At 43.7% G+C, this 8,842-nt stretch overlaps 1 protein-coding gene across 2 annotated transcripts in view; it reads right to left on the bottom strand.

Moving 5' to 3' along the window:
• ches1 (checkpoint suppressor 1) overlaps positions 1 to 818 on the bottom strand; it is a 65,913-nt gene extending 65,095 nt beyond the window's left edge. For both annotated transcript variants that reach the window (XM_079291227.1, XM_079291228.1), the window contains exon 1: positions 463 to 818. The gene's annotated coding sequence lies outside the window, so the exon portion shown is untranslated. The remainder of the gene's footprint in view (positions 1 to 462) is intronic.
• Positions 819 to 8,842: the final 8,024 nt, after the last annotated feature.

Consider the following 8,842-nt stretch of genomic DNA (forward strand, 5'->3'; position numbering starts at 1 on the left):
GTGCGTGTGTGTGCGTGCGTGTGGGTGTGTGTGTTGGAATGGGATCACGCTGTTCCCTTAAAAGTATCCACTCCTTTTGATCCCTTCACTCCAGTTTACGGCGGTCAGCTCAGCTCGCTTACACACTTTAGCCCTTTTATAGCTTGTGGAAAAACAACCCTAAAAACTATCTGTCACACACACACACGTGTATATATATATATATATATATATATATATATATATATATATATATATATATATATATATATATATATATATATATATATATATATATATATATATATATATATATATATATATATAGGCTGCTACACACACATTTGCCTACCCCTTACACACACACGCCTACCTACACTCTTCCCTTTAAGTGCCGAGCCATGCAGCACATGTCAACACCCCGCACACACACACACACCTCTGACGGACCTGCGTACAGCCATGAAAGCCCCATAAAGTCACCTTAGGATCCTTCTGTGTTCCAGACGAGCCCGTTCTTCACAGTCTTCCGCTCCTCTGTCAGACTTCTATCTCTCCTCCTCTCCTCCTTTCCTTCCTTCCTTCCGTGCTGTCCGTCCGTCCTTTCTCTCTCTTCTCTCTCTGACCCTCTCTTCGTCTCGGTGCTCGGTCAGTTCCCAGCGTTTTTCCCGAGCCCCTCCATATCCGCCCCGCCAGTCGTTTCTACCACCGAGCGAGCGTACCTTCACACACACACACACGCACACACGCGCGCGCGCACGCACGCACACACAAGCCGCTGCGTTCCTATAGTCTCTCTCTCTCTCTCTCCCTCTGTTTATCCCTCTCTCTGCGCTCGCGCTCTCTCTCCTCTGTCGGAGAAGAGCTCAGCGAGTGTGTGTTAGTGTATGATTGTGTGCGTGGACGTGTGTGTTTCGGTGTGCTCTGCCTTGCCCCGCCAGCAGCAGAGGACTTCCCCAAGCGCCCGCCCTGGGTCCTAGCGCCAGCTTTCACAGAAAGAATGCCAGTGTATACGGAAGGTACAAACAAAGATCGTCTATTATTTTGACAAGACGATTCACACATTTTTGGGGCATTATTGCATCTATAGCTCTTTCTAACCATAATAACAAAACAAACAAAAATAGAACAAGTCAAATAGGAGCTGTTTATTAAGGACAAAGAACCAGAACCAAAAGAAGAAGACTTATTAGACAAAGTCTATTTTGGAGTATGCATACACAACATACACTCTCCTACCACCAAAATACAATAAAGCAAACTCATGAAAACTAATATCCTAAATCACATCAAATGCTTTAGCAGGGTTTTCAGTGCATGCAAATGATACATTGGCGGCACATAACTTTCCAGATACCACAAACATAATTGTAAAATACTATAAGCTATATCATCTATTGCCACAGATAGCTGCTGTTATATTCATCTAAGGCTCATATGGAGCTGTTAACATCCAAAGGTAAAATGTAGGTTTTTGTCAGTAAGTTGTTTTGAGTCTGTACCCGAGTGGTCGCTATGGCAACAGCAGGGTACAGGGCCGGTGCAGAGGCAGAGAGACATGCAACGGTGTAGGAGCCATTATAGATGGAGCATGGAGGGGACATGTCCTCTGCACATGATCACGTCTGAGTTCTGTCTGACCCATTTGTTCAGATAGTTAACCATTATTTTAACGTTGTCTGTGCTGAAGTCAGGATCTAGTCAAGCAGCCTTTAAAACCACTTCCTGTATATTGTGAGTGAAAATCCATCTATGGTCAGCATCACCGACACACATGCACAAACGCCTAGGACTCCCCTTCACCCACTTCCAACATACTGTAGTTTCTAAACTGAATGTCTGTGTGAAGCACAATCAAAGACTGCAACTGTGAGTAATGGCATATAGCTTCTTTTTTTCAACCGAGTGACTCATCGACTTAAATATACTCAATCTTTAGTGCAGCCACCTTTTTCCTCATCTCACTACACCTCCCTCCCTTTTCAACCTCTCGTCCTTTCTCAGAGCGTCATCAGGTTGCCATAGCAACTGCCCGCCTATAGGAGACAGAGATTAGATCATTATGGACCATGGGATCCAGAAACTGAAGGACATGATTTTTTTTCCCTGGAACACAGGAAGTGGGAACCCTTAACAGGAAAGCTTGAACTCATTCTTAGTTAGACAACCAGAGTAGCGCTGCACAGCTTTGCTGACTGCTGTTTGAGGTGAAAAGGTGCTCTGATGATCCATTCAATTCCTTCAAAAACTCTAGTACTGCTTGTCTACTATCCCAGCGCCTTGCTAAAAATAAACCCAATTTGATTAGAAATGCAAATGAACTGTTTTGAGATGTAAACATGTTGCCCCAAGAAACAGTTATGCAGAACTTGCTTGCACACTTCTGAATTAATGGTTCTGACAGACGTGGCAGTGAAGGGCCTAAAGCCCACAGTCAGGAAATCCAAATGTGCTTTCATTTTATTTATGGGTGGGGAAATCGAAGTGGGAAAAGTACACCGAGCTTGTTCAAGTAGAGAGATGGAAGCACAAAATACACCAAGGAAACTGTTTTGTTTGATAAAGATCAAAGAGAATTGTTGGGAGAGAGAAGTGTGTTTACGAGTCCTCGAATCCAGATTGCCTCTCCCTGCCCCTATTATTAGTGGGAGGCTGTGTGTGCGTGTGTGTGTGTGTGTGCGTGTGTGCGTGTGTGTGTGTACTGAGAGCCCAGAGGGCTGCATTAAGCTGAAGTGACAGTGGGGATCTTTAAGATGTCTCCCAAAGTTTGCCATTGAAGGAGATCTTATCTCTGAGCCCCACAAAACAGAGGAGGAGAGGAGAGGAAGAGGAGAGGAGGAATGAATGAGGGACAACAGAGAGGGAGTGAAAGAGTGAGGCAGAGAGTCCAGGTAGTGCGGTTAACCTCAGAAATATGTGGCGATTTTTAGGGTCCACAAGAAACTGTAAAAAAACTGTATCAAAGTCTGGCTGATTGCCGCTGTGTTCTGGTGCCAGATGACCAAATGTGAGCCCAAGTAAGGCTGCAGATATTGCAGATTTGGCTTTGAGGGTGAAGAGTTGGGTCAAATTCAGCTGTTAATCAGATCCAGCACTCAGGCTAGCTGAATGAGTAATATACCATTTAAACATGCAGTCTGTATCTGGATAAGTTATTTAAATAACAGCATCTGATCGTGGGCCTTTGCGTTTCACCTGGTAGTAACACTGTGACTGCTATCTCAATTATGCACATTAGTTAGGTGGGGCTGGTGGACGTGTCAACAAACACGATGCGATTTTCGGGCAGATTTGTTTCTTAACGGCAACAAAAAATATCTTGTCAGTCAACTTTTTAACGTGAATACAATATATTGTGCGAGTTACATTTTGTCTGTGCTCTTGTCACTGGTTTCAAGTGGGCCGGGGTCAGTTGTCAAATGCTGATTGCAATTTTGTGTTGATGGTTCCGAGCCCACTGTCAGCCAAATGATGAAACCACACCCACACAGCCCTGATGATTTTAGACCATTGGTGTGTTAAATTTTGAAGATATACAACTACAACCCAGGCTGTATTGGTTTGTGGACTTCCGTTTTGAAGCCTCGAGTTCCACGATTTTGGATCTTGGTCACCATGGTGTTTTTTTTTGCAGCCAATGAACGGAAGTTACCATATTTGGAATGCGGAGGAGTGACGTAGAGACGCCGTATAAGGCAGCAAACTGTCAACAACAGTTTTGTGTTCTCGTCCAGCTGGACATGCTAAAAACAAACTGCAGAGGTATTAATAAGAGAGACAGATTAAGGCTCAGCGTAACGGGGTGAAATGGGGTAAAATGCTGAATCTAACATTCTCATGTACGCATGCAATACGCACACACAGACACGTGCGCACAGCCCAGAGACAGTGAGCGGCCTGGGAGGCGTCCACCCATTCATGATCCTTCATTCTTTAAATGGGGCTGCCATCTATAGCTTGTCTACCCAGAGGCCTCAGCCGGGCAGAGGGGTGGGTCAGCAATCATGTGTGTGACAGGAAACAGGCAGGCCTATTGGCTGTCAATCAAACAGCCTCTTTATTTCCTCTCCCCATGTGTCCCCATGTGTTTCTCCGATTTGTTTCTCACCGCATCTCTCCCTGAAGTCTGACAAGCAAAAGATATTTTGACTTACTTCAGAGAGGGAAATAAGTGAGAGGGGGGTGTTACAGTCTCCCTCTCTTCTTTTACCATTCCCTCTCTTCCTCACACTCACACACACACACACACACACTTTGTTTCATACGTCTGAAAGACAGCTAGCAGTGGTTTGTCAATGTAACACTTCAGTGGACTGTGTTTTCAAATCATCCCTAACACTTTTTCTGCAGACAGGCAGACACAAAACATTCCTCAGAAGACTAAGAGAGAGAGGGAGCGAGCGAGAGAGAGAGAGGAAGTTGTGCACTCTGTCTGTCTCTCTCTCTCTTTCCAAATGCATCTGAGAGCCCCACACGGATCGATAGTAATCCTCGGTGGAAGCCGTTTATTTTGAAATGTGTGTGAGGCCCAGTGGGCGACAGAATCCACATTCACACTCACACCGGCGTGCAATATTATAAATCTCGCTGCAGCTGGAGTTGGTGCTGCGCTCAGACACATAAGTACAACACTGCGTGCACTGGAGCAGACAAACTGACACAAGGACGTACGCACGCCGACAAGTACACACTCAGCACGCTCAGGGCCTGACAAGCAAAGCCTCCTGTTGGGCTGGGCTCTCTTCACAGAACTCACAGGGCTGGAGGGCATACGTGAAATATAAATAAAAAGCATTTTATCATTACATGAGCGATGCAATACCGTCTGATATCAAATTTGAAAAAAAGATCGGTCTAACTCTAGTCAGATGTGGGACCTTTCTATCAGATATAGCTAACCAATGAGCAACCTAGTGCCCTTAAAAGTACAGTAAGGATATATTAATGGTGCACTAGGGGCATAAGCTGCATGTTGCTCTACGTGCACATGGGACCTGACCACTCAACTATCTCTGGACTTTGCAGCAGTCAGCAATACAGACATATCCTCTGCAAACCAGCCAGCGCAATAGCGAACCTCCTTCAGCGCAGTAGAATCACCTCTTTGTGAAAACATCCCTGCTGCTCAGGAGTCTATCTACCTCCTCAAATACCCTCACGCCATAAGATAAAGACTTAGAGACTGTGGGATTTGGAGAGAGTTAAGAATTGGGTCTACAGTCTGTGATGCACAGTGATACAGACCTGGAAAGCATAGAAGTTTGGGATCTCTCTGACAGATATCAAATGAGCAGAGCAGCAGGACAGACTGGAGCGGAGCTCAGCGTGCTGCTGAGCTGGTTAGAGGGATTTCCGTTGTTCATAGCTGAATGCTGCAACGCAAAGAAGAAAAAGGGTTTTAAAACAAAAAGAAAATGTTACGGGAATCATTTGGGGACAGATGAGAATCATATTGCTGTTTGCTGGGAATAAACGGCTGTGAATAACTTTTACAATGACACACAATCGGATTAGCATAGCATTGAAATAAAAGGTCAATAAGAAAATGTTTTGTGCCATATGTTCCCTCTGTGAATCTATAAACTAGTCTTTCCCTCTCCACTGGGGTGTCGTCCCTTGCACACTCCCATCCGTCTCCTCTGTCTCTCTCCTCCCTCACTCGCTGTTCCTGGGTGGGATGAGTCATCAAAGAGAGAGAAGAAAAGAAAGGAGAGGAGGTGTATTTGTGTGTACTGTATATGAGTGTGTGTGCGCATGTGTTGTGTCATTCCTCCTGAGGTGCTGCGCCCTTCACACTGCTTCTCAGCTTCATGTCAACCTTGCTGCTAGAGTGCAGACGTATGCAGCAAAAGGTACACACACACACACACACACACACACACACACACAACTTTACTCGGCTATATGAATATCATACACCATAAAGTCTCATCCTGCACAGATGCTTTCCAAAAATTTCAAAAGTACATGCTGGTATTTCTCACACAGTATGATGGGATCAAACCACCTACATTATGACCACCTACATTGTTTCCTGGTAGACAATGAAGTCACCCACAAGGGTTTTACAGTTGCTATCCTTAACAAACAGAAACATAAATACATTGTTAACACATCAAAGATGTCCCAGTGAAACAGAAGTTAGAGTGTCTTTAACTTCAATACTGTGACTATTAACCACTGGAACAGAACATTTGAGGGGTGGACTGGTACAAGTGGGATTTCAATTTCAATTCTTTGTATTTGATTGGACTGCTAAAAAGTGGGTGGGCTTAGAATGTAGCGTGATTCCGAGCTCAGAGGACTGTGGCTCCACACACACCTTCCGCATCACTAAAAGTTGCAGATTGATTGATGGATGTCATGATATTGTTGGTTGAAACTGGGGCGTAATGCTTACTTAAAGGAACAGTGTGTAACATTTGGGGGGATTAATTGGCGGAAGTGGAATATGTTGCCCATAACTATGTTACCTAAAACTAAGTTTGCAGTGTTTTCGTGATCTTAGAAAAGGCCATTTATATCTACATAGGGAGCGGGTCGTCTTCCACAGAGTCCGCCATGTTGCACCGGCATGTTTCTACAGCAGCCCAGAACAGACAAACACTAACAAACACTGGCTCGAGAGAACAATTCACGTTTTACGTTATCTGAAGGTAGGGATGCTTACCAAAACTCGGCATTAAACAGGCTTGAGCTCCTCCAACTACACACACACAGAGACACAAACAAACATGCACACACACACCAACCGCACGCAGGTAGGCCGCTGTGATGAAGAGAGCAGGTGAAGTGAGAGTTGCTCCAGTTGAACATGCTTGGAAAAGTGAGGGGTAAACTGAGGGGTATTTACTATAATCCACTAGATGCCACTAAATGTTACACATGTCACATTTTGATTTTGACATTGTGATTATATTGTATTTTGAATGAAAATGTTTTACTGTCATTGAATAATATGGGATTTCAGAATCTAATATAAGCAACAACTCTTATGATACAGGTTATGATACTATGTGACGACAATTATCGAATTATTTGGCACCTATCAAGCAGACAAGGGCATAAACACCTAAAATATGCATCGGCCTTCTTGGGACAGCCAATACATCTTTGTCACTTCACCACCTGTATTGTTGTCCACTTTTGACAACCTGGTCGAGATGAAATTTATCTGTCCTGTCTCTGTGGCAGGTGATGGATTAGTATAGATATTTGCAAAATGACAACGATTTATGAAACGGTTATGATGTAACTATGATAACATTTCCTTGGAACAATATTTAGGCTAGCTGTTAGCCAGTGTGTGAGTGTAGTACCTTCAAAGAAGAAAAACAACCAAATAAGGTACTATTAAGAATATGAGTAAGCAAAGTATGTACAATGACTCAATTTGTGTGAATTCAGGACATATGTATAATGTGATGGGAAAAAGCAAAAAACTGTGTGTTACAGCTTTGCACAAATGCTCACTAGACAAAGGATCAATTGAAATGACAAAATAATGGTACTTATACTCGTAATAATATTGATTATAATGAAATGGCAAAATAGCCCTTTAAATGTATTGGAAAATGTAGTAAAACCTGGATAGTGAAATTACATTACATCATTTTATTACCCAGCAATTATTAACTGAATGTAATATCTGAACTGATGATGCCGTAATAACACTGACTATCGACCCTTTTACAGCCAACGACATGATTACGTCACTGTGTTCGCTGAAGGCCAAACAAAGCAAAGATTGGAGACAAACACACATCAGCTCAGAGTAGTGGGCTAAAATGATTGGGGGTGACCGTGGCGCACTGGGTTAAGAGGTCGTCTGGGAACCGGAAGGTCAACGGCTCGATCCCCGACTGGGATGTGTCACGTGTCGAAGTGTACCTGAGCAATACACTGAGCCCCGGCTCCCCGGGTGCCGATCAATGGCAGCCCACTGCTCCCTTTATACAGGGATGGGTCAAATGCAGTGGTCAAATTTCCCCCTTAAAGGGATCAAGATAGTATATATTCTATTCTAAAGTTATACATCAAAAATGCTATCCTGCTTGTTGTCAGGTTCCAGAATCGATATAGCATATAATTGAGATGATAAACTGTTATTCTACAGGCTTTAGCGAGCAAAAATATCGGTGAAGTATTTCAGAGACGGAGAAAAATGTTGCAAATAGTCTAACCTCCTCAGTCATTATTGCTGCTGCAAAGCAGCTGGCTAAATTCTTAGAGCGATCGAGAGAAATGTTGCTTATAGACTAAACTATCAGAGAGATGAAGAGATGGCCCGCTGTTGGGCTGATTTTCAGGATTCATTTTGTTAATTTTGTTAATGTAGCATCAATGTAGCATCAAAACATGGTGGAATTAGCAAGCTATTCAGCACAATGCTGGCTATGCAACACTGAAAATGATCCTAAAAAAGTCATCGCTTATATGGTGATGATAATGTGTTTTCCCACAGTGTAACAGCAGAATGTGGATGAAGCATATTTTTGTTAAATTCTGCCCATTTAGCAGCTGGCCAGTTAGCTAGTTACCTTGCTAATTCCACCATCCTTTCATGCTAATGTTACACTGGTTTCAGAAAATGAGCCCAACTGCAGGCTGGTGGCTAGCGACAGAGCTGGGTCTACGTTCCCTCTGCCTTCTTCTTCTCCACTAGGACACTACTTCACTGGGAGGAGAGAAGGGGGGGACCGCTGGAGACAAGATAGCTAACCAGCCAGCTCTGGAGATGGACAAGCTAGCTTGCTCACTAGCCAGGCATCCTCTCCGGAGCTCCTGTCTAGTCTCCTAATATGTACCCATTGGTTAATGTTAACTCTCTCAAGTAACTCTTGTGTTCTTGGAGAGTGAGTGA

Source organism: Melanostigma gelatinosum, assembly GCF_949748355.1.
Source record: "Melanostigma gelatinosum genome assembly, chromosome: 19".
Classification (NCBI taxonomy): Eukaryota; Metazoa; Chordata; class Actinopteri; order Perciformes; family Zoarcidae; genus Melanostigma; species Melanostigma gelatinosum.